General features: G+C 39.2%; 1 long non-coding RNA gene across 2 annotated transcripts in view; it reads left to right on the forward strand.

Moving 5' to 3' along the window:
* Positions 1–207: 207 nt before the first annotated feature.
* LOC144074086 (uncharacterized) overlaps positions 208–27,415 on the forward strand; it is a 49,317-nt gene continuing 22,109 nt past the window's right edge. For both annotated transcript variants that reach the window (XR_013300236.1, XR_013300235.1), the window contains exons 1-3: positions 208–404; positions 1,183–1,286; positions 6,059–6,106. This is a non-coding gene — a long non-coding RNA (uncharacterized LOC144074086). The remainder of the gene's footprint in view (positions 405–1,182; positions 1,287–6,058; positions 6,107–27,415) is intronic.

Here is a 27,415-nt window from a genome sequence, read left to right on the forward strand (position 1 = left end):
AAACATATAAACATATGTGAGACAGTGCACCAGAAGTTATCATGATCCATATTTTTAGACTGGTTTACTTCTACTATGTATTTATTTATTTACAGAACAATAACCTTTGCATTTCCTTATTGTTTAGACTATGTAATATCCGCACATTTAATAGAGGCTGGTTCTTAATTAAAGGCAGTGTATTAGAAACGTTGCTACTCAATGTACCCCACCCGTGTTTCCGTAGACCATAATTTGCATAAACAGGAATCATTTATGAATAATGAATACACATGCGTTCAGCGAGAGCCTCTGATTTGCACATGAGCCTAGCTTTGGTTTGATTTCTTAGCTCGGTGCTTATTGTCCTTAAAAAGCCCCGCAAGCCAGCTAAAATCACAAGTAAGGAATTACATCTTAAACAGGTACGTGCGTCTGTAATAATTCCGTTGTAGTGCATGCCAATAATACATTTAGGGGGGTCTGTTTGTGGTTGGATTGTTTATGTGAGGATTGTTGCACCTTTGCCTCAACTCAGTCATTTGCTCCAGCCTTCCATTGCGTAAACATAAGGAAACATGCATTATTGATGAGTGTGTGTGTGTGTGTGTGTGCGTTTGTGCGTTTGTGTCCGTGTGTGTGTGCGCGCGCGTGTACGTGTGTGGGTGTGCGTGCGTGAGTGCGAGTGTGCGAGTGTGTGTGTGTGCGCGCGTTTGTGTCCGTGTGTGTGTGCGCGCGCGTGTACGTGTGTGCGTGGGTGTGCGTGCGTGCGTGTGTGCGAGTGTGTGTGTGTGTGTGTGTGTGTGTGTGTGTGTGTGATAGTGAAAGAGTGGGCACACTTGTTTCTAAAGTGTATTTGAATCTCAAATCATTTACCACCATAATGGAGACATATCCGCTATTATCTCCCTAAAACAAACAAAACACATTGTCATGTACCAGTATATTGACAAAATATCTAAATTTTGTCTTTAAATTGAGGAATTAATATCTGTTTAAAAGGGAAACTTGGGATAGTCACAATTTATTGGCTAAAATAGTACCATAATTTATCAAATGGTGACCGGTACCTGGGTGGTTAGCGCTTCGGCCTTACAGTGGGGGACCTGGGTTCAAATCCTATGCCATGAGAAATGAGTTACTTGCCACAGGATGATGTGGCATAGATTTTCAAGGCTGATAACCTGCATGCTTCCTTTGTAGGGATTAAAAATCTCCTGAAAACATACCTGAACACCTGAAGAGGTGAATTCTTGCAAACAGAAGCTGTTGAGAATCCAAGATGAATTTGCTTCAACTTCATAGAAGTAAGGATAATTTGTCACTCAACAACCTATAATAGCCCATTTTAGTTTTTATAACGTTCTCAGAGTGCTATGTCAAATTGGTGTTTGGGGGATTTGAATCAATGATTTTCCTTTTTTGCTATTATTTGTGTGGGTTGAATGTGTGGGGCATTTTAAAACAGTATATCTGTGTTTTTTTGCGTTTTTAATTGCATGATTCTGCACTACCACAGGAGGAAATCAAATTCAGTTCTTTCGAATTCTTTTGGTAAAATATCAACCATAAGATGCTGCCATGGCACTTAAGATAAAGTGCATTTATAAAACAGTGCAGCAAATATTTTCATTAATTTCACACTTTGAGTGAATATATATACAATTCAATGCCAGGAAAAGTTTTATTTTTGTAGATTGATCCTCTACAATGTTGCCATCCCTGTTGTCAGATGTTTGACTTTATTGCCCCTTTAATCAATTTACACTTCCACACACTGAATCGTGCCTTTGCTCACATATCACAAACCTTTCCAGGCACACAGTGTAAAAGATTGCAATTCTTGGACACAATGTCACCTGAAATCCAAACACCGACTAATGGATCGGTACATCGTCACCTTGGCTGTACACATCTCGGGTGATAGTTATCGTCTTGCCTCTCATGTATAAAAAGAAATCATTTTGAAATAACCTTGGCAGCCACGCAAATGATTTTTCTGACCAAGTAGTTCACTAAATCTCATTTGACGGTTTTCATTTTTCTTAAGCAGCTCAGCTTCACGTGTCAACAAGTACAATTAAAGCCTGATTTTAAATCCCCCCATGTGCATATTAATTACACTTCCTTCCTATTACAACGTGAGCCCCGTTCTCTTTCCGTGCCTCCGTCGCTGTGGCAACCGCTGCTTGATTTCAGAGACATCTCCAAGGACACTCGTGCCGTCATGTGCACTGAATGTGGGCATCAAAACCAAGATGGCCACCAATCACCTTTGCCATCTCGTGTATAAGACACATTGGGAAGTTTGTACTTACCCTGACACCTAAAAGAAGTGCCTTTTAAAACCATAGGTTTGTAGACAAAAATGACAAATTTGCTTAAACGCATGTTTGCATTTGGTTTCCTCTGGTTGGCATTGTTTTCCCCTCCCATCCTCCACCCGTGCAGGCTCTTAACCCCACCCCCTTTCCCCCATTCTCTAATTGAGCTTTGTGTCTACTTCCATTTTCATTCAAACACGCTCATTTGCATAGCACTGTAGCACCACGGACAGCTCCCCAGCTGTACAGTAGAGAAGTAAATGAGGAACACAGCCCCACTTAACGTGAAGTGAATACTAAGTAGCCTTCGCATCCTGTCAGTGTTTTCTGAAAATATAACAAGCATTGAGAGATGAGCATTCACACTGAGCCAACTGGAAAGACACGTACAATTTTGTATGTCAAACAAAACATTTCAGACCGTGTTGTCTATAAATTGATGCGAAGGAGTCATAAAACGTGCTATTCAGGGGTGAATCTAAAATTCAAACTCAGGGGTACTTTTTAATCAGTTTGGTACAATGTCAAAACTATTTAGCACATTTGTTTAGTAATTCTATTACTGCCTGTAAAAATACTAATTCAACAAGAATAACACAATCTTTCACTGTAGTATAGCATCATTTCATTTTAGGGAAGGGTCATTGGGTTGATGAATTTGTAGCAATAACTTAAAATGGAGTTAACATGATTCTTATGAAAATAGCAATGTTTCTTAATGTGGTAATAAAGTTTAATATAAAATGCAAATACAGTTAGGTCTATATAAGGTACTCATTTAGCTCACCATTACCATTGGCAGCGCTGAATGTTCAATCTATTTTGACTATAACAGAAAATACAATTATGCATACGTTGACATCTCATTTTGGGTCATTTGAATATGTATCTTAATGGTGTAGGTGATATGAGCACACATATGTGGACGTCCTGTCTTAATGTTTTTATTATTATTTTAAATGACCAGAAATGGTCATATGTCCCTTAAAGTATTCAATAAAATGTTAAATACTAAAGAACTGTAGATTTTAAATACCATAAAAGCTGCTAGCCGGTATTTTTGAAAGAAAATAATATACACCCAGAGGTTTTCTTATATGTATTCTTTAACAAGCCATTCTATTCTTTAACATCCCAACACATTGACTACATGAAATAAAATCTACATTTAATATTAATTGATAGTAATGAAATTTCTATCTCCACTTTACTAAATATCCTCTTTGGATAAAGAATATTCTGGAGTCAAAATGAAAATGTATATCAAATGAATCCATCGAATTTCATTGACATTTCATTCAAGACATTAATATAGACATTTTTGATACACGCAAAAAACATGCCTAAATGACTAGATGTGTGAAAGAAAAATGAATATTATGTTTTATTATGGGCATCAACCCAAGGACATTTTTTGTACTTATTAGAAGACATTGGTGACATTTTCTTTGGTTTTAAGATTTATGGAGTAGGTGTGGCTGCATTTAGGGGGCAAATGCTCTTAGTGTGGAAAATCCATGGGAGAAATGGGAATTGAACTTAACATGGCAAAGGTTTGAAATCTCAATAATTGATGCTTATATGTAAATGCTTGCCAGTGTGGTATAAAGACGGGGGTGGAAAACACATGCATGCACATATCGAGTGAACAAATACCGTATACACTGTAAATGCTGTTACCCTTTTAAAATGGGGACATTAAGGTCAAATTGATCCGCCAAGGTTGCTATTCCTTACTTTACATGTTAATTTTGTTTATCATCTTCAAGGCCCTGCAGTGTGTGTTGGAGTGTATGTATGAATGTGTATTGCAATACAACAAACTCACAGTATAATGGTACATAATGGCCTAAATAATTCAGTTTTACTGCGTTGGCATTTGGCATTATAATGAGATGTCATGTAATTCTGACATAAAATGTTCAGGTCTTACAGGAGAGGATTTTTTTTAACTGCTTGGATGGGAGATCAATGTATTCTAACGTTTGTTACATTTGAATTTTTTTTAATGGCAATATTTTATGTCACAAAAAGTATATATTAATCATTAATTTCAACAATTAACTCATTGGTTGTCATTGACGCCGCTCAGTGTTCATTACATTTTTTTCACTGGGAGGTTGGCAGCAATTAAATGATTGAATTGGACGTCTAGTTCCGTCAGTAGCAGTGAAACATGATCACTCAATGCCAACCATGCCATTTCAAGTAGATTCGTCTATAACTACCAATAGCAGTCATTTAGTTAAATAAGGCAAGTAGTTCTTTTTGGTCATTTAGAAATAATTTAACCTCATAAAGACATTTTGGGTCATGAGGGCCACAATTTTACAATTAGTCATTTTACAAATGTGGTCTAAATGTCCTCCTATACAACTCAATTAGTTAATGTTAATTGAAGACAAAATGAACACAACCAATCAAAAATACATTCCAATAAGTCTAAAGTCTTTTTTAAATTTATAATTATTATTATCCACACAGTTCATTTAAACTGGGAGTATTGGCTGTGAATTATCTTGTTCCACTGCCATTAACGGAACAAGACGTCAATTTTGTCTTTAACTTTTCCAATCAAAAGGAACTGAATGCGCAGCCAATGACTGAAATGAGTGCCCTGTAGCATTACTTTTTATAAAAATGGGGTATTTGCATTATTATTTTCTATAATCCAAATTTCCAAACTTGTAAATGTGAACGTTAACAAGTGTACACAGCATTTGAATTCAATTTGAATTAGAAGCTTCACACTTGAATATTAAGATAACACCGTTTGAAATGGGGGAGGGGACCTGTTTGATCAAGTCTGGTTGCCTGGCAACCAAATTCATCTTTTTTTTTCAGACAAAAAAAACTGATTTAATAATCAGGTTGTGTGCATTAAAATGTAAAACGGGCTTGTCAGCCAGCACCTGAAGGACCGCAGGAATTAGACCAGGGTAATTTTGCTGCTTCCTGGTGAAAGGCTGACCTTCTCAGGAAGTGGGTGTCGTAATCACACACCAACACAACAAATTAGACTGGGTAGCTTTTAAATGTGTACACATTTCAGTGAATAAAATGAGACATATTTTTCTGTCCTGCAATAAGCCGCTTATTTGTTGTTGGAGTCAGTGTAAAAGCAAATAACGAAGTCAGAAATTCTCATTGACAAAGTGCATTTTTGTTGTGCTGCTCCTATTGTCTTGCTGCTTTAATTCCCGTGTAATAGTTGGCAACCTTTCATTTTTGTTTTCCTAATTGTCGCCATCCTTTTTTTTCCGGACACATTCTTGTAAGTGCTTGAGATTTTCACGGGCCTCCTGTGGACTCTCCTCACAAAAAGCCCTGTCGGGTGGTCATGGCCATTAGTCATTCTGCTCTTTGTGTCTGGAAAATTTGACATTTAAAGCACACACATATTTCCAAAGCACTTATACTCTCATTTTTAACCAGACAAATATTTGCCTCCAGCTCTTTAAACCATTATTTTATCTGCATTGGGCCACACTATCCATATGTTTCGTTGTGCTATCACAAATAATAATGATCAAGTAAAAGGTATTTGCAAGTATTTTCAAATGAGTTACATTTGATAGAAATGACTGCGTATTTAAAATTAAACGTGGTAATTTTAAGAGAAAACATTGAAATGACTTACAGATAGATACCTGAACTTCTCTTGGTCTTCACTAGATGGAGTAAGAACATCACCCTGTATAAGTGAAAACTGGGAGAATGTTCTCTGATTTTTTGTTTTTTGTTTTTTTTCTTAGAATGGCCATAAATTCATGCATGACTGTCACTCTTGAAAATCGACTGAGGTAAGATTGATTTGTCTTTTTTTTTTTTTTTTAGAAAAGGCTGGTGTATGTTTAAATGATAGCTGGTGTATCAAGTAAATAGTATTTTGTTTTTATTTTTTTAAACAACCAACCCTCAATCATAATACAATAAAATCAAAATCTGCTGGATTTTTTTCCTGCTATTTTTTTTTTCGTTTTTTTCTCTCTCTCTTTTTCTTTTTTAAGGAGACGAAAACAAAACAAAAACATACAAAAAACAGGGAAGAAAACATGGTAGAATTTATTGAATATCAGCTTCCTCAATTATACATCTAACAAAAAACATCTAAAAAAAACCTCTAATTAATTATTGTCTTAATTGTCCACATAAAAAATCACATTAATGAATGAATTTGAATAATGGCTTAAACAAATGTTATTGTTATTGCTTAAAAATAGCAGATGTAAAGCTTTGGTTTTGTTGTTCATAATATCACAAATGAAAAGAAAAAGGCAAGGCGTAGTTTTGAATTGTTGAAAAGAAAAACATGCCATGTATCGTTATATTCAATCCATTTTGACTGGGACAGACTGACAGCGAGTGACAGTCAAAATTAATTGTACGTCTCATTTTGCCATTTTATGACTGTAGAAGAAAAACAGAAAAAAACAACAAAAAATGACTACTAGTAGGAAAAATGTATAGTTATCTTTATATAAAGGAGGGAGCACTCTGAGAGGGTAGATAGTTGCCTAAGCAGCCAAATGCAAAGCATCACCATATTCCATACAGCAAGGGTGTCAAACTTGGGTTGGTTCGCGGGCCACATTAACGTTAACTTGATTTCATGCGGGCCGGACCATTTTAGATATAATATTTAGATTTTTTTTTATATAAATGAATTAAAAGAACTGGATTAAAATCCCTGAATATTCAGTTTTTTTATAGATCTAAAACAACATTTATTTTAGCTTTTTTTAAATATATTTTTAGATTTAAAAAAAAAACGATTTTTGAACTAAAAACACAGAAAAAAATGATTAAAAAATTATTGATTTAAAAGGGGGAAAATCAGGAAATTTAATATACATCTATACTCTTCATTTTAATTTGATCCTAAATCCCAGGCCACACAAAATGATGCGGCGGGACAGATTTGGCCCCGGGCCGCCACTTTGACACCTGTGCCATACACTGAGCATTTCTTGCCTCACACACAAGTTAAATTAGCTCATTCTTTATCAAAGTTGCACAAAATTCCTTTTCTGACCTCATCTTCAAATGTATATCACAAACATATCCTGCTAGTTTGATAATAATACCTGTATCTGTTCTTGAGTTATCATGAACACGAACATACAGACAAAGAAAAAATCCGCTTTCCGTGGTTTTACTTCGTGGCAGCAGTAATTGTAATTGACACCTGGCATCCACGTGTGGATATCACACACAATATAGACATTTTTATCCAACTGTGGCCTACATTATCCAAAATGTGATGTCAACATATGTAGACGCCAGGCCTTTAAAGTGTTAAGTTACTTAAAAAAAACCACCCAAAATATTCACTTGCCCTATAAACGAGCCCAAAGGCCGACTGAGCCCAGCCACACTTTTCCTGTGTTCTTTATTCATACACCCTTGTCCTTTTCTCCCAGAAAGAGAGCCAATAGGCCCCAGCAGGTGAATGTAAAGAAACGCGAGAGGAGCCCCCCTTGCTTGATCGGCCTTTCAGGGCCAGACAATAGGCCGGCCCACCTCTTGTATAGCTGCATTAGAAGGCTGATTAAAGCTCTTCCTGTGAGCCATTGATTGAGGACGCAAAGCTAAAACCAACAAAACCCCACACTGCTGCTGTCTGATAATGATGGAGTCCCACCTACAAAGCACAGGCTTCAAATGATTAGCGGGGCTTTGTTTTCATAGTAGCCTTGCCCGTGTGTGTGCTTTAAGACGGAGCAGTGCTCGTCTAACCATAGCAGGAGGTCTTCAAACAGATAGCTCCAATTAATCGCAGCTTTGCTCCAAATCTGTAATATCCATTCCTCGCTTTACTTACAAGCGCTGCCGTCCAATTAGCGGAGACGGCGTACGTGTTCGTTTTTCAGATGTGTATGAGAAGTCTGTGTTATATGTCTTGTAACATTGAATTACAGAAATGTTTATTGGCCGCGTTCTCAGGTAGAACACGTATAGAATTAAAAGCCTTTTTTGTCTTTGCATGGCCGGGCAGTTTGCGTTTCAAGACTGAAATATCAATTACGATTCCAAACTACTCATTTCCAGTTATACAGGAAATAATAATAATAATAATCTTTCAATACAGCACAAATGTTAGCATTTAATTTTTTATTAAAGGTCCCCAAGTGTAGCTATTACATTTTGCAGCAACACCGAAATTTGCGTCCAGTGAACACATGGAAAATCTCAAGAGAGTTAGTATTATTTTTATGCTGACAACCATAGAAAATGAGGGCCATATTTTTTATATAAATCTTAACACCAGACGTGCAGTATCCTATGATGTACAGTCACTTTCACACGGTGCTTATTACATTCCCGTTTTAAAATATGGATTTTTAAACACTCCCCTCATTGTTATGCTAACGGCCCGTTCTGCATGTTAATCCCTTTATGAAGGAATGCCATAAGGGTCAAGATGTGGGAAAAGATTTGCAGACAAGCCGCCAAAAATACTTAAACCCTGTATGTGAGTGTGTCTGCAAGACGGATAGTTCTCAGAGATTCATAAATATTGCATTTCTTCTGGGGATGACACAATTTCATGTTTCTGCTACAAATTTCAGTGTTGCACGTCTGATTTTGTCACCCGTCTTCCAAACAGCGCAGCCTGACAATTATCCTCAAGAAGCTCCTGAAGAAAAAAATCCAAACACACCCTTGCACGTATGCTTCATCATACTCAGTTGCTTCCACATACTTTATTTGATTGCAACACTCTTTATGTTGTTGTTCATCCCTTCTCTTGCTATAAATAGATTTATAGCATGTTTGCGTCATTTACATTTTATACATTTTTTCCCCCGAATGTTTTTATTTTTTATTTTTTAAGCATTGTAACAAAAAATCGAGTTCATTTCCTTGGCTGATGGGCTATTTTCTCACAATGCCTGGAATTATGTTTTTACAAAGATGGTTAGAGCACTGCTGTCTATTTTTCATATTGGTCAGGTCAAATTTGAACCTGTAACCATATATGCGATTCTCACTTACAAACAATTTTGACTTTTCATAGCAATAAAAAATAATGTACTTTGAAATGTCCATTTGGGACCAGTGAGTTGCCTTAAAAAATAGTGGTAACACAAAAAAGACTGGTAAAGTCTGAATGCCTTTTGTGCGAGACTATTTCCTCTTTTCAAGACAAGAGAGCAGTAATAACATTTTGAAACTGTCGGATTATTCACCACTCTTGCCTTTTATTTATTTTTCAATGGTATTTGAGAAATCTCAAAACAGTCAAAATGTGAAAACGAAGGATGATCATACCGCTAACAAGGTTAATTGAACGATTTATGGATGTCAGATATGCTATTATTTTTTTTTTTAAATCAGAATTTCAGAATCTGACAGTAGTGATCAACCAATAATTGGATGGGGCTGATATCGGGGACATTTGACATATATCGGTATATATTTATAATATATAAATCCGACTGGGTAATATGAAGAAATCAATTTAAAACTGGGTTATTTTGGCTCAGATGTAGCCACGCTTTTCCTCTCTCTCTCCTGCCTCCCCTCTCTCTCTCTCCAACATAAACGACCAGCTGCTCATTAAGTCTAGGGCTTTGTCGTTGCTACTGCTATGCTTCAATTCGCGGCGGCCTTTATTGGTTATAAACACACGCACACAAAGACACACTAGCACCAACGCAAATTCAACCCCATAACCCTCTGTTGCCTTGCTGCCATAAAAATTAAGTTCAATTGTACATTCAATAACATAAAAAGTTGTAAAAATCCTCAATATACTATTTCTTAATGAATATAGGGGTAGAATAGATCATTTCGTTATTTAATATACATGCATTTTTTTTTTTTTTTTTACACTTTTACTGCAAGTGAATATAAGCTCCAAATATGAGATATCGGCCTGCGCCATGTACTATTAATCGGTTTCGGTCCTCATACCTGTCAACCTCTGCCGATAACTGCCCTTATAAATGATTATGATTCCCCTTACAAACCCCAAAAAACCCTTACAAACACCGTACGTCTCGTACGGTGTTTGTAAGGTTTTTGGGGGGTTTGTAAGGGGAATCATAATCATTTATAAGGGCAGTTATCGGCAGAGGTTGACAGGTATGGGTCCTGAAAACCCCATATTGGACGATCACTAACTCTTAGCTTCTTATCTTTTTTTTATCTATATTTATATTTTCTGTATACTGTTGATGAAAGGTTTTATAGAGCTAGTGACTTTTTATTTTTTAAGAATGAATTAAATGGTTAATTGATAAAATGTTAATAAAAACAAAATTAATACAGTTTAAATAAATGAAATAAGAATTATACTAATGTTGAATTTAAAAAAATAATAAGTATTTTAATGCTTCGCCTGCCATTGACAATGTTAGCCAGCCAATGTATTTGAACTAGGAAGGGTAAATGAACACTCGTTCATTCTTTCCTACCAGTCAAAAAGGATTGGATGTTTACTGCTTTCAATGGCAACCAATGAGTTCATTGAGTGCCGCATACAGATTTAAGAAGACAGAAAAGCATCAGACGTTTAATGTCTAATTTCTATGATAATATGTACTTATGGGCTGAGTGGTTAGCGCATCGGCCTCACAGCTCTGGGTTCCTGGGTTCGAATCCAGGTCGGTCCACCTGTGTGGAGTTCGCGTGTGTTTTCTCTGGGTACTCCGGTTTCCTCCCACAGTCCAAAAACATCCATGGTAGGCTAATTGGACACTCTAAATTGCCCCCAGGTATGAGTGTGACTGTGAATGGTTGTTTGTCTCCTCTTGCCCTGCGATCGACTGGCCACCGACCGATTCAGGGTGTCCCCCGCCTCTGGCCCAAAGTCAACTGGGATAGGCTCCAGCACCGACTTTAATGAGGATAAAGTGGTTCAGAAAATGAATGAGTGAATATGTACTATATTTGTCAATGTGAGGGCCTTAGGAAAAAAATGGCTTCATTTTGCCTCATTTCTATGTACTACACAAAGCTGAAGGTATTTTTTACAAATCAAGCCACAGAAATGAGAAAAAGCAGATGCACAAATGACTAAAAAAACGATCAAAATACTTAAATATAAAAATATTATAAAATCGCTTTTTCAGACACTTTTATTTTACAGAACTGGGGACAGAAATTGCTCTACACTGATCTTTAGCACCTCACTCAGTGAAGGCCCATCACATTTACAATGTACATTTATCATAATAAAGTTTCCATACTAGAGGTACACACTTATTTAAAGCCACTTACACACCTGCCTACACCCACTCTTTGCACCCTTTCAAACTCGGCGCACCTCATCCTCCCACTCTCCTGTAATTAACCTTCAACACTCAGACTGACTGACTCCACCTACCAGCATGCATGAGTTTCAATGACTGCCGTTCTCATTTCACATGGGAGAACGTCATTGTTTCATTTAGATTTGGTGCATAAGTTTAATAGCGAAACTCCATAGAAATTGAGCTGAGAAATAATCATAGCATCAATGTGCTTTTGAATGGAATACCAGTCTTGTGCGGATAAGTGGTCTGGAAGATGAATGAATTGATGAGTGCTCACATGCTTAAAGCTAGTCAGTTTTAAATAGTCACCATGCTACGTACACACGGATAGTAACATTTATGGTTAGCATGTCTGACTCACATTTTTTTTCGGTTTGGGTGGGAATCTATGAGGAGTTTGCGTGTTCCCACCATGCTCATGAGCCTCTTCTACAACTACTACCCTCAACTAACAAAGACCAGCATGTAACCCCTATAAGCTGGATCATCCACAGCTCTAATGAGGACAAACTGTTTTTACTGATTCAATAATTCCCTGGTTGGAAATTGAAAATCAATGTGTTTTAGGGTGCAGTTGTGTTTCCCAGTAACCACAGACGGGCACTCTCAACACAACCCTTGTCCTGAGTACCAGCTCGCCTCCCCCCATGCACCCTTGTCCTTGCCCCCACCTCTCTGCACTCAACAAACCATGGTCCTTTGCCACACAAACAGTAGCACTTTGTCACATCCTCGACCCTTTGTGACAGCCACAGGTCACCGAAACGACGACGGGTTGCGTGCGCCATTAAACACACACATCAGCGTGAAGGACTGCCACGTTGTCGGCGACTGTTAAAATTTCACACCTGCATACACACACCTGACCCTGCACGATGTGGCTCAGCAGCTCTGACAACTATAAGAAATTAAAAGTGTGTTTGATGTTTAAAAAGGCGCTGGCTAAACTAATTTGACGCACTAACGTGATTTGAGTGGGCTGAGATAGAGTGCTGCGGCGTGTAACAGATCTTTGCCAGGGAAATCCGCTCATTCGATTTATAATGGAAGCAAATGCAGGCAAATGAAGCTTAAGGTTGAGCAGGCTGCTAATCTGTTTTCTTAACACATGCGCAGGTCTGGCTGCTGTCATTAAATGTTCTTGTGCTTAACCTCATCAGGGCTATGAACAGAGTGCCTGTACCATCTGACTTTGAGGCACTATAGACACTATAGCTGCCAGCCAATCGCATATTTTACACAGGAGAATCAAGACGAAGTTTAGCATTTGAAATGTTTTTGAAAGATACATACAGAGGTCGTGGCCCGGTGGAAGAGTGGTTAGTGTGTCGGCCTCACAGTTCTGAGATCGAGTTGCTGGGATAGGCTCCAGCACCCCCCGCAACCCTTGTGAGGATAAGCGTGACAGAAAATGAATGAATAAATGAACATATAGATGTCATTGTTAGCATATTTTTGGCCCATACTGTGACTACTTTGATTTGGAGGCAATCTCGGTTAGATAAAGATCATCAGATGCACTCTTAACAAGGATTGGGGGAGGTCAAAAAGGGTGCAAGAACAAAGTGTTGATTGGCTCAAAGTGTGTGGTTGTTCTTGGGAATTTGGCCAAAAAGAGAGATGAGATTCCCGGAAGAGCTTTTGTTTTGTTTATTTCAGTTTGTGCAGGAAAATGCAATCACCCTCATCTTTATGGCCTTTGCCAGTTTTTAAAATTAGCTTGGTCAGCAAAGGCTTGAAGAAATTATGCAGTACGTAGATGGAAAAATAATGATCTAAATGCTTGCATTGTCAAAAGTCCTGCTTGGCAGGAAATCAAGCCAAGTTAAATGTACCACTCTGACCTTTCAGTAGCTCTTAATGCTGACGGTCTGTGGATGGAAAAATATCACAATTGGACCTTGGTCTCTTCTACCCACATATGGCCACACGATGACCCAAGTGAGAGCTTGCTTCTGTTGACAAACCCCTACTGGGCCCTCTAATCCTGTCTAAAAGAACCTGGAAGATGGCTTCACTGCACCATCTCTGAACTTTGGCCCTGTGACACCTCCCAGCAGGTGAGGGGATTAGCAAAGCAGGCGTCAGGTCTCCCTGCTGATTCAATGTGGAGTTGACCCTGTCAGCCTATGTTCAGGTGGACCTCTGAGACAGAAGAACGGCAAAGCCTGAATTAGCTTCGTTTTAAATGAGGTGCCCCGAAGGGCACCAGGTAGGACAGGTCACGCGGGGTGGACGCATCCCTGTGGTGGGATACAAAAGGAAGTGCAGGATCACCTGCCCATTGGCAGATCAAATGAGGGCTTAGAGAGGGGCGCTTCCCTTGTCAAAGCTCTACTTCTTTACGGCCTCCCACTGTCTCAACCTCCCATGGACCCCTCAGCCTGTCCTCTTCTAACGTCAATATATTGGAGCTGAGGTCCCCTCACAGTGGTCATCAAGATCTTAATTCGTACTCTCAGCCTTTCACTAAGTACCGCGTGCATAATGGAGCCATAATCAACCTGTGGCCAATGGAGTCTTTTCTCTCAGCGTGTCTGCACTCACGTGGATCCCGCATGTCGAGTTGCAATGATATGCTAATTAGTACTCATATCTACCCGTCTAATCTGTGTGTTCACATTCAGGTACTTTTAATCCACTCCGTAGCCAAATGCTTCTTGCTAATTTGAGGGTATTAGGCCCGTCATCAAGGAGGCCCGGGAGAAACGAGTGAAATGATTTCATGAAACATGAAGAAAGCACTCTTTCAAAGCACATTTACAGAAGGCTGTGTAGCTTCAAAGCTAACGGTCAGATCCTGTTCTGGCTAGCAAATAACCTCATCACGCTATTCGGCATGACAGGGTAAGTGTGGGGTGTGGCAGTCTCGGTGCCCGACACAATGCCCCTTGTCAGTCAGTCTCATTCCTGGGGGGTGTCGAGGGGCGAGGGAGAGGTAGCCACAGGCCCTTGGGTCTCTGCAATTGGCCTTAATCCGCCAGATAATAAGTTCAGAAAGGGGCCATATGCTGCAGTGCAATGTGCGGGGAGGGGAGTGTTGCCTCATGTTACTTACACCAGGCCGCCGCTTTCTCAGGTACCGCCCTCCCACGGTCTGCGCCTTTGTACTCGGGGATCAGCCCTCTCCACGCTGTGAATGCTCCGAATTGATTAAACCCCACCGTATAATTGTCAGCAAATCCCAGCGAATCATTTCCCATCCATTTGAAAAGTACAATGTGCATTTCTTCTTTTCACCTCGACTCCTTTCTTCGACGCCCTCCCCACCCCTTCAATCGTCCTTGCCCTCCTGTTTTCTTCTTCCCCTTATTCCAGGGACCAGGTTTGTCCCTGCGTGCCACCCTCAGGCCCCCAGCGCGGGGAGGGATAAGAGGAGGCGTAGGGGTATGCTCGGCTGGACTGTTGGCTGAAGATGAAAGTGGAGATGTGATTTAATCTGCGGCCGGGTGGTTGATCTGAGCTGGTACCTGCCTGAAAATAGACACATAGTCACAGCACGAAGTCCAAAAACGCTGTGAAAGAGATAAAATATTTTGAATTTATTTGTCCAATTCTGTCAAATAAAAATACTCTATACCATTTTATGTACGACATATGTACAAACCTATTCCTATATTCATTTATTGTTTTGCCATCAATAATGATAAATGTCCAGTCATTTGGTACCCAATCTCCATTCTGTCACTAATTGAAACGATTACATTTTTTTTCTAGTAGACGTCCAATCCATTTGAACTGGAAGAGTTTCAGCCAATGAGCATTCATTTCCTGCCAACTGAATGGGTTAAGAATCAAAGACCATGTCATATAAAAACAACATCCCTTGCTCATGCAGGATATTTTTCCATTATGTCTTGCCAGAAAGTAACAAAGAACAATGTCCAAACTTTAGCATTATAATGTATCTTTTATAATGTGTGCCATCTAAATTTGTTTTAATTTTATGCTCTCATTTTTGGGGTTTCCTCTTTTAATTCATCTGTTCACCCTGTCAACAATCTCCAAACCTGACATTGATCTCCACTATTGGCGCTCGCCCTTTCATTACCATCTTGAAGGGCGTTGTTTGTGAGAGTGATCTTCATGTAAAGTGCTCATAAATGCTCACAGGCCACGCGGGCAGATTTATTGGTGTGGGGTTACAAGGAGATTTGGGACAATGCGCCATCTCATCTAAACTCACATAAACAGGACACTCAGCTAGGTTTGGGGTTTGTCTGCGGTCAGGACGATAACGATGATGAGGTGAGGAGGGCCCGTCTGTAATATAAGGGGCTTTGGTTATGATGATGTTGGCTTAATGACTGACTGATTTGGTGCTATTTCCTTTTCAAAGTGCCTTGTGGATGCTCATGTGGAACACCCAACACATTAGAATAACTAATGGTCAGGAAATACTTCACCTTTTGGCCTTTTATTTCCGAGTAGGATAATTAACCTCCACATCAATGATGAAAACTGCTCTACTCAAAACTCTACCACCCAAGATCTTTTCGAAAGTAATACTTATTTTCCTCTCGCCAAAATATGGATGATGATGATTTTATGCATGAATGTCTCTTTGTACCTAGTGCATATCTGCCCTCCTAGCCACTGTATCGTAATCTATGATTTAGGTTTTGTCACATCTTAAGGTAAACACAAGCTTGGTACAACTACTAACGTAAGGCTAATTTATGGCATGTGGTTAATGTTGGCTTATTATTTTTGAGTCATTATTGGAGCCCATGAAAAATGTGTGAGATTTTTGTGATTTTTTTCAACTTTAAAATAGAGCTGCTCATCCACAGTCATTAACTCATTGGGTGCCATTGATTGCAATAGATGCTCAATCCATTTGAACCTGTTTGTATAAGAAAACACAATGACAAAAAAAGAAACCCAAACTTCATGATATGTTTGTATTATGAAACAGGTCAAATTATCATCAGGGTCCGAAATGAATTTTGCAATAACATGATAATGGTTTAGCCTATTAAATGCAAATTTCGACAGTAAATGACATAAAGACATTTTGGGTCATGAGGGCCAAAAGGTAGGGTGCCGACTCTCTCAAATATGCCAAGGCTTTGAATTTGGTTGCTTAGGCAAGGGTCTAAACTCTGAACTATCTCTCTGACTCACCCTCTAGTTTGAATTTTCACAATCGTTTTTAAAATGAATAAATACATATATAAATAAACAAAACGTTACCACAAAACAAAAAATATATTAAACAAATGATCATTGTTTTGACAATATTAACACTTTTTTTAGATTGACAAGGATCCAATTATGTGGATTTCTTTTAAATCATTGAAATTAAATGAGAATTATAACTAGAAGATTCATTATCATTCATTTGCTGCCAATGCCTCAATTTGAAAGAATTAGACATCTAGAGGCATTAATGGAAACCAATGAGTTAACTGAATAATTTATCACATATTAATTTATTACCAAAAACTTTTACTAGGAAAAGAAATTAAATTTTTACTTCTTGATGATTCAACAATGGACCTTTAACACGGACAGAAAACTTTGTCGAAGCTGTAGAGGAAAATCACATTGAAAAGGTTTTCTTTGTGTATCTTGTGTCACTGTAGAAATATTAATCACATTTTAGGCAGGAGAAATGGCAGTATTTTATGCATTTATTTATTCTTCTTCCATGTCGCTTTTCCTCTTGGGAGCCTTACCAGCTAACTGTGGGGAGTTGTTGGGGGGAAAAAATCCTAAATTGGTTGCCAGCCAATCACGGGGCATTGTTTTACTGCTGTCAAATCTCAAAACAGGTCAAATTTGACCCGAACACGATGTAAAGGTTAATGATGTGTACTAGGCGACACAGGAGTCCATCAGTAGCATCCTTCTGGGAATGAGGTCGTGGTGCTGGGTTCGCGAACTCTGACCTGCAATGACCACAGTAGTTTGACCCACACATGTTGCTCGTGTAGCAATGAGGTCATCAATGGAACCTTGTCAAGGGCCTGGAGAAAACCGATTAAGTCCATTGTTTGTTAAATAGGATGACCAGCTGCCTCGCTGCCCATCGCTGTCATTCCGTGCGGAAAGGGAGCAGGCACATGCTTTTGTATTTTCATAAATATGAATGAAAGAATATGGATTTTTGAATGAAAAGAAAAAATATATATGAGTACTACAAGAAAAAATCAGAATCAGTATTTGCCTACATATTAAAAAAAAGGAAAGTTACATTTGATACGAGGATTTGTGTTCTTACACAGATTAAAGGGCTGAGAGGTTGTTTATAATACTAATTTATTCCAGTGGACAGAATCATGTTAAATAATTGATTTTTTTTCCAATGTGTAATAGTGGAGAAAAACATGATAAAGGCTAGCATTTTCAGGAAGTGACGACAACATCATCAATGCCACTATCATTTTAGCCAGCCAAATGCAACTATCCCAGATGAGCCATCCTTCGTTGTTACATATTTAATACCCTTATGACATGAACCTATGTTAGTGTGTAATGTGCACAGTAAAATTGGCTGTTGTTTTTTAGCTGTCTGTTGTTTTTTGGCTGTCTTTTATGTTTTTGTTTAAGTGTTATCCTTCAATTCTTCAAACAACCATCTTTTAGGAGGTCATTTAAGTATGTTTTCATTCAAATGACAATATAACAAGAAGAAACGTATTATTTATTGCGGTATGCTTCCCTTAATACACCCACTTTAACGTCATAAAATAATGACGCTCTCCCACAATTTTATTTTCTCATACTTTTGAATGTCAGGGACACAGCAAGGAGAAATATAACAATTCTCTGAAAATTACAGGTTTGCAACATTTACGTCGTAAACTGTTCACTTCTACATTTTGTAGCGTAATTGATAAGTACTGGTGAGAACAAAATGAAAACGTGTCCAAGCCAAACATTGACCAAGCAATGGTGGTCATTTGAGTCATGCTAATCATTACGGCATTAACCCCTTACTGCATAACAAAATGGACCTTGACCATCAGTAAGAAGGTTGACTGCGTCAATCGCGTGTGGCGCCCCTTGACCCTTCGGATGCCGTCGAGTATCCCCATTTGATCCCTACGAGCCATATGGAGACTGGCCACGCTCCTATTGGCGTGGATAGTGGACAAGACGGGGTCAAAGGTTAATTGACCAGGCCTGTTTATGTAGTTATCCAGTGTTATGTTAAACTCGTACATTTTTAATAATTCAAGCATTTCATGTGGATTTTTTTCCAATCATATGATAAGGCTAGTTTTCATCTTAGCTAGTGTTCCCTTCATCACCATCTCTTCACATGGGTTATGAATCTGATTAAGGCGCGGTTTGCCTTTGTTTAGTGTTTACATAAAGACGCCCAGTGGGACCAGGCCTGGGGGTTAGCGGGTCGAAACTAGCTTGTCAGAGAGCCTTGTGACATTTCTTTCCCACGTTTCTAGGCACCTATTGTCTGCTGCCGGGAGCCCCCTTTAACGTTTGGCCCTGGGAGGTAGTGTGGCGTGAGAGGGAGGCCTCGGGGCATCGGACCCTCAGCGGGTCCCTGGGAAACGGGCGTAACCAGGCGGGGTTGAGGCCACCGCAGACAGCATGGGGTCATTTTCCGGCTTGCTGCCCCTCTTAAGGGCTTTGGAGCCCTATATTGGCCCCTGGAGAAGAGATGGTGTGGAAGATGGTACAAAGGGCTTTGTTTGCACGTGTGTGTGTGCGTGTTTGGAATTCATGAATCAGTAATTGTCATTACTGCCGAGGAAGTAAAATAATACCATGGCAATGGTGAAGAACAAGGATATCAAGAGTTTAATTTATTCATGAGACAAATTTGAACAATTAGCAAGGGGGTGCTATAAAATTCTGATTATACCATGATGTCTTAAATACAAATGACTCAACTAACTTGATATGATTTTACTGCTATTGATGTTGATAGACGAACCAGATTGTTTTAAAGGGTGCATCGATCAAAATTTTCTGTCTATTCAGCGATTTATGGAAAGCCCAATGATCTAGTTCTTTGTCGATTCCAGTTTTACCTTTAACATTACAATCAATCCTGTGTAATGTGTCGGTCAAACATTAACTGTGAAACAGCACATTTTTACACGCACACACACACACCACACAATTTTTTTGCAGTGTCATTATAAAACAGAATCCATAATGCTTTGTTCACAAATTAAGTTTGATCAATGGTGCTTTAGTATGTAATTTACACATTAAGCAAATGATACCTGCGTGTATTGTTCAATTTTCTCGCCATACTTATTTATAAGACAGCATTGTCTCCGAACACATATTTCATTTTTCTTTCCCTAAGTAGACATGCATTAACATTTTACCAAGTGTAGTCCGAGGGTGTCACAGCATGCTGAAACACTGAGCTTTTGAATATTAAATGGACGTCAGCAAAATGAATAAATAAAACATTTTATCCTCCCATTATCCAGCTTTTCAACATTTCCATGCAAAAGGAAAAAAATGTTGGGTCCATATTCCAACTTCTAATGAGGCCATTCTTTTTTAATAGTAGTCTGCTTGTGTTCAGTAATGTTACACGCAGCTTTGCAAAAGTGAGACGAGTGGGTGTTCACAGGTTCTGACACAAGGCAGCTGGCAATGGGAGATACTGAATTATTATGATAAAAAGTATTCATCTCTTTAGTTGAATTTTATTGTTTTATTGCATAAAATAAACATAGATGCTCACAATGTATTTACAGTAACATAAATCTGCTTTGATTGCAAAATTGCTTTTATTGAGTAAAGAATTGCTTCTACTTGGTGGTATTTTAACTATTTGACTGCCAACGAGATAGTAGTAGGCGTGTGCGGTCGATTAGTCGCCGGTCTTTTGGTCGCCGTCTTTTGGTCGCCCCGACCGCGACAACGGGTGATCAAAAGACCGGCGACCAAAAGACCAACGACCAAAAGACCGGCGCCAAAACAAGGTAAAACAACACGGTCTACGCATCAATAAAAGCCAACAATGGCCATGAGCAGTTTCACTGAGCCGACGTGTGTGTATAAGAGTTTTTATGTACATGTGTTGTCCCTTTAAGAAGCTACGTCAGTCAGGGTCTTAACAAGTTCTCCAACAAAAAACAATAAAAGTCCAGGAAATTTTGAGCTTTTCTTTAGCCTAATAATTACTAGGGCATTAAGTATGACTAAATAGTAATTCACAGTCTGTATTTAGGGAATTTGAGCAATGATTTAAATGGTATTTATCACTTACCTTCCGGGCGACCAAAAGACCGGGCGTCCAAAAGATCGGCGACCAAAAGACCGGCGGCCAATCGACCGTGTACCAGTAGTAGGTGGGTGAAATGCCATACCTACATGGCGCCAACTCATTGCTACATTGTTGCAAAGTCACCTATTACCCATTCATCTTCACTACCTGACTGAATTATGCATGTAGGAAATTTCATGTTACCACCAACATATGTTCATTGCGTGATTCTCTCACTGAATAATGAAAGTGATCATACAGAAAACACCGATAGTTTGTGTATCCATGGGCGGGTTTTTATTGAGATAAATAAAAACAACCATTTAACGTACAATTCAAAACATTTTCAATGTTAAGACAAATGGCTGGCTTGGAGAAGTTAAATGGTTAATGGTTTTTGCAACAGGTTTTTGTACATGTATGTCACAGTAGAAGCATGTATTCTTTATCACCTCCCAAAAATGACCAATAATATATGACAAATCATTCAGCCGCTGTATTTCCCCAATAGCAAATTTCCTTTGGCTTCGATCTGGCCCATATCAACAGCAAAGGTATCGTCCACCATAGGTCCGTCCCCAAGTGATTGACGGCCCACATCTTGCCCATGTATATGTACATTTGTGTTCAAAATAATTGCGGTCCAATCTAACCAAAATAACTAACCAGATTAATACACATTTTGTGAACATTTTACATCTCTAAGATTTCTTACAATTCTACATTTCAAACAAGTTACCAGTAGGTGCGGTAGATTTTCAGAAAACCATTAGTACCCAGGATTTATTACATACACACTCATAACACAGCGTAATTGGGCAATTTGTTGAAAGAGGTGGGTTCAATAAAGCAGCAGTGTGGGATTCAATGGGGTAGTTCATCAATTTTATGAAAAACAGGTGTGAATCAGGTAGCCCCTGTTTTTCAGATAAAATAATCTCTAATGCCATGAAATGCAGCGCAAAACCAGAGACTCAGCCTCAGCCAAAGATCAGCTCCAGGATGATCAAAGAGAGTCTGGAGTTTCCTATAAGTAGTGTGACAATGAGAAGGCATCTGTGTGAAGCTAATCTATTTGCAAGAATCCCCTGCAAAGTCCCTCCGTGAAAAAAGGCACATGCAGAAGACGCTACAATTTGCCAAACAACACATTTACTGGCCCTAAGGAGAAATGGAGCAGCATTTTGTGGACTGATAAGAATAAAAATGTTCCTTTTTGAGTTCAAGGCCCACAACAGTTTGTGAAATGACCTTCAAACTCTGAATTCAAGCCACAGCATGCAGTGAAAAGCATGAAGGATGGTGGTGTAAGCATCATCCCAAACTCAGGATCATGGATCGGTTTGCATATGTCAAAATACTTGAAGAGGTTGCCTTATGCTGAAGAGGATGACTCTAAACACTAGTAAACATGCAGTTTTGGTTATTTACCAACAAAGTTAACATCATGGAGTGGCCCGCCCAATCCCTAGCCATTAATCCAATTGAGAATTCTTGGGGTGACATGAAAGAAATCTCCAGCAAAACAGGAAATGTAAATGTATTGTGGACTGTCATTACACAATCTTGTAGTGGAATAAACAGTAAACGTTGATACAAGTTGGGTGACTCCATGCCAAGTTATAAAAACTGGTCATACATCAAAATATTAGTTGAGTGAATCCTAGAAACAAAAAAAGTTTATACAAAATAGTTTGGAGATTGTAAAGTCAACAGGAGACTGCTATTTTTTTTATACACCTCTTTCAACCAATTGCCAAATTCCACAGGCCTAAGACTGTGTATATTGGATTGGATAACTTTATTCATCCCGTATTTGGGAAATTTCATTGTGACAGTAGCAAGAAAAGGCATAGTTATAAGTTAGACAGTTCAGTCGCAAAGGAATGCTTGGTCTTGTTGGTTTTCTGAGAATTTACGACAGCACCTACTGGTAACTTGTTTGACATATAGTAATAATACAAAATATAAATGAGTAAAAAATAGGCCTCTACCACAGCTGTGCCAACCACAAAGGATTTCGTATTGCCTTTAACTAGGCATCATAGAGTTCTGATAAAAGTTTGCTCTTATGTGGCTCACAAACCAATTGGGTCCAAAATACAGATTTAACCCAGAAGCCAAACTAGTTTATGCCAAATTTCTTTTACCTGGCCGACACCTGAAAGAGATGGGCCACAAATAGTCCATTGGTATAATAGCGCTAACTTACCAGATGTCTACCATGAGTACACTAAATAATTATGCTGTCAACTGATTAAAATGCTTGATTAGGGAAGTGAAAATTCAATAACTGAGACGCCTGGGGTAATGGAAACGGCCCTGTTCAGTTCTGGCAATGGCAGCCAAAGAGGTCAGTGAGTACCCAATGAAAAGGTTAAATCAACGTTCATTTTTTAAATAATATCCAATCCTACTAAATGCGTACATTTCCATTCTCTTTTCATGCTAACAGAGCTACCATCTGAACATGGATAAAAAGGTGAAGATTCTTTTGCATCTCTCTCCATTGATGATGGGATAAATCCATGCACCAATCTAAGGTGCCCCCCCCTTCATTTCCCGCTCAGTGTGTGTTTGCCCAGCAGTTACATTTTTAAACTATTGTTTGTTGAGCTGACAGCAGCCAAACTGCTGAAGGACTCAGCAGTTCAGCAAACAAAACCCCTCTTGATTGGCTCAGGGACAACTCAGACCAATGAGCAAAGTTTTCAAGGTACGTGGGTGGTTTTGGAAGGGGGGGGTTGGTGTTTTTTAGGACTGTCAATTAAAGCCGCTGTCAATGCCTGAGGTGAAATGCGCTCGCCATCATCTCTCTGGTCCTGTCGGATGTGTGGTGATAGCTGCGGTGTCGTTCCAGCTCAAACAGGAAGAGCCTGTCAATATTCATCTATTTAATAACCCCGAATATGGTGCTCACGCTGCCTTTTGAAGACTGTGCAGTCCGCGTGGCGCTTTGATGTAGTTTCATTGTCAGACTCTATCTAAAATCTTCCCAGATAGAATTGGTGACATTTTCTCGTTTTTCATTCATTTAATCCAACCTCAAAGGTTTCCGGCGCTACTTTTTTCCGTCCAAAGTGCTTTTTTTGTGTGCAGGGTAGAATTCAAGTTGGCTTTAGTTACCCTGCAGAATTTCCATCACGGGGTAATGGAACACCAGGAGATTTTGGCAAGGATGTTACTCACCGAATCTGCATTTTTATGTCTGCTGCATGATTTGTATACACTCTCATGCTGTGCATCACTTGACTTTCGTACCAAAATGGCTGTTTTTGACAGTGGTGCTCTCTCTCGACCGCTGATTAAATCCCATATTATGAAGTGGTTCGGATGGTATAGTATAGTAAATAGTTGGGGTCCCACATGTGCCTTTGGGCTTTATAGAACTAAAAGCCATTTTCTTCTAAAACATTCTTTGAAAAATTTCCCTTCACTTCTCTGCATTTTCATTTGTTTTTCATGCCACTTATTGCAAGGGTTGCAGAGGTTGCTGGAGCCTAACCCAGCTAGCTTTGAGCACCAGGCGGGGGACACCCTGTACTGTTGGCCAACCAATCGCAGGGCACAAGGAGGCGGACAACAATTCACGCTCACATTCATACTTAAGGGCAATTTAGAGTGTCCAAACAGCCAAGCATGTGTTTTTTTTAGATGTGGGAGGAAACCCATGCAAGCCCAGGGACAACATGCAAAACTCCACAATGGAACGTCGGAACCCACTTGGGATTGAACCCTTAATCTTAGAACTATGAGGCCGATGCATTAACCACTTTCCACCAGGCCACCCATTTTTCAGATTTCTGCTACATAATCATCAATAATCGGTCGTAAACAATCAAAGATTTCCTTGGCTGATCTTACGTTTTCTTGATGGTAAAATTTAATTATATGATTAATGTAATATCCAAAATAATGGGTGTAATTACAATAACAGGGTTGCAAATCTGTGGTCATGTTAGCGTTTTTCTTAGATGAAAGCTAGTATGTTTTATTATTTTGTTCATTATGAGAAAGTAAGAGATTGAAAATAATTGGGGGGCAGAGAGGAAGGAATGAAGAAAAGGAAATGTATTTTTCAAGTTGATATACCCAGAAACTGCATGTTTTTGCGATTTTGGGATATTTTAAATGAATGACCCATTTAATGACCATGTCCACTGAGCAGTCCAATCTCTAAGTAAAAATAGTGTTTTTCCCCCTTGCCATTAAATATTTTTATTAAGAGGTTATAACTCTCTCGAGAGCAAGCCGTAATGGCAAACAACCCTCCTTGTGTTTAACTGACTTGCCTTTTTTCTTTTCTTAACGTGGCGTTGCGTTCTCTTTACGTCTGTAGCGGCCATTCCCTCACATTTTGACTCTATGCGTCCTGACTCTGAAGGGCCTACACGCCAGCAGATAAGAGGAAATGAAGTCTCGTCGGCACAATTTGAAGCAGCGCTTTGAAGCTGAATGTGAAATAGGAGCGCTCCGGCTGGTAAAATAAGGACGCTCTCGTTAAAAGCACTTTACCTGTGCTCCCTCCACGGATCATTGTGCTCATTAAACCGATTTGGGGTTACATTCATTCCACAATTACTACTCCTAGCGCTGAGTGTTCACGGGCTCCAAGGTTGGAAGAGGAAGAGAAACGTTTTTGACATTTTCTTTTATATCTCTCTTGGAGTTGCCACTAGAATGCATCATAAGGTGGAGGGTAAAGCATAAACTAACCTTAACCTTTTCCAAAGCACACCGTGCCATATTCATTTGTACTGGAAGACTTAAAAAAGTGTAAAAGCACACTGTATTTAGTGCTTCCGACAGCAGGAGGGTGAATATTTTTAGGTGTGCCTACTGAGTTGCTCTAGAATATGTGTGTAAGTTCATTCATTCATTCATTTTCTGAATCGCTTTATCCTCATTAAGGTCGTGGGGGGTGCTGGAGCCTATCCCAGCTGACTTCGGGCCAGAGGCAGGTGGCCAGCCGATCGCAGACAACCACGCACACACTCTACGAAGGGGCATTTTTGTGTGTCCAATCAGCCTTCCATGCATGTTTTTGGAATGTGGGAGGAAACCGGCGTGCCCGGAGAAAACCCACACAGGCCTGAAATTTCACAAGGCTGCGTCTGTGTAAAATTCTATTCTAGTTGCTAAAGCTAAGAATACAAGAGAAATACATTCCATATTTCACATTTGCATGTTCTCCCCGGCCTGCGTGGGTTTCCTCCGGGTGCTCTGGTTTCCTCCCACATTCCAAAAAACATGCATGGTAGGCTGATTGGACACTCTAAATTGCCCCTAGGTATGGGTGTGAGTGTGCATGGTTATGGTTGTCTGTCTCCTTGTGCCCTGCAATTGGCTGGCCACCGATTCTGGGTGTCTGCCACCTCTGGCCCGGAGACAGCTGGGATTGGCTCCAGCACCCCCCGCAACCCTGATGAGGATAAAGCGGTTCAGAAAATGAGATGAGACAAACGTGCTTAGAAAAAGTCAGCATTAATACCAACTATCTATTTGTAGGGTATTTAGAAAGGTGGTTCATGTGTTGTGTGTGTTTATGTTGGTGCCGTATGCGCAATGGTGTCTTGTGGTTACTGCCTCAGGCAATAACAGAATGTAATCCAGCATATGCCTCAGGTCGCTTAACTGCCCGCATGGATGGCGAGAAGCGTTTTAGCCCCTGCAGTTTGCTGTAGGGCACAAGTTCTCAGTTTAGTTAGCAGGCAGCACGAACCCGGTGTGGGGCTGACACACTTTTTCTCTCTCTGTGGCCTCGTATCTGTGGGGCCCGGTTCAATTTGCAGCAATGAGAGATGGCTCAAGGAGGGAGAAATTGACTTTTGACAGCCATTATAGTAAAGTATGCACACTTTTACAAATTTTTATCTGTGTCTGGAGGTGAGGGTGCCTCGCTTGGCAGGAAATCATTCATCTTGTGAATGTGTGGCCTTATCATGATTGACACTTACTTGTACAAAAAGCTAAGATCCTCTGGTGCTAAATTCAAGCTTCATGACAGGCAATCATCATTTTTGACAAAAGAAGCAGAGTTATAAAAATATTATTTCTCAGTTATATATATATATATATATATATATATATATATATATATATATATATATATATATATATATGTTTTGACGAAAGTTTGGCGACACTCTTTTTCCTTGTCGACGATAATGTCAAATATTTATTCATCTTATTAGACGTGCTTCATAACTGAGCAAAGAATACCCCGAGATTTGGTACAAACGTAAAGCTGGCATGCAAAATGACTTGAATGGCTGGACATCGTAAGGCTTTTTCTTTAAAAAAAAGTGGTCTATGTAAAGTAAAGCTTTTATTTGTTTAAAAAATAAATACTATGTATATATAGTCAGGCTTTTTTCTTTAAAAATGACCATGTATATTAAGGGTTTTTATTAAAAAATGACCATGTATAGTAAGGCTTTTTTATTTAAAAAAAAACGACCATGTACAGTAAAGCGTTTTTCTTAAAAGACGACATAGTATAGTAAGGCTTTTTTTCTTAAAAAATGACATAGTATTGTAAGGCTTTTTTCTTAAAAAACAACATAGTATAGGCTTTTTTCTTAAAAAAACAACATAGTATAGGCTTTTTTCTTTAAAGACGACATAGTATAGTAAGGCTTATTTTC

The sequence above is a fragment of the Stigmatopora argus genome, chromosome 5, assembly GCF_051989625.1.
Source record: "Stigmatopora argus isolate UIUO_Sarg chromosome 5, RoL_Sarg_1.0, whole genome shotgun sequence".
Taxonomy (NCBI): Eukaryota; Metazoa; Chordata; class Actinopteri; order Syngnathiformes; family Syngnathidae; genus Stigmatopora; species Stigmatopora argus.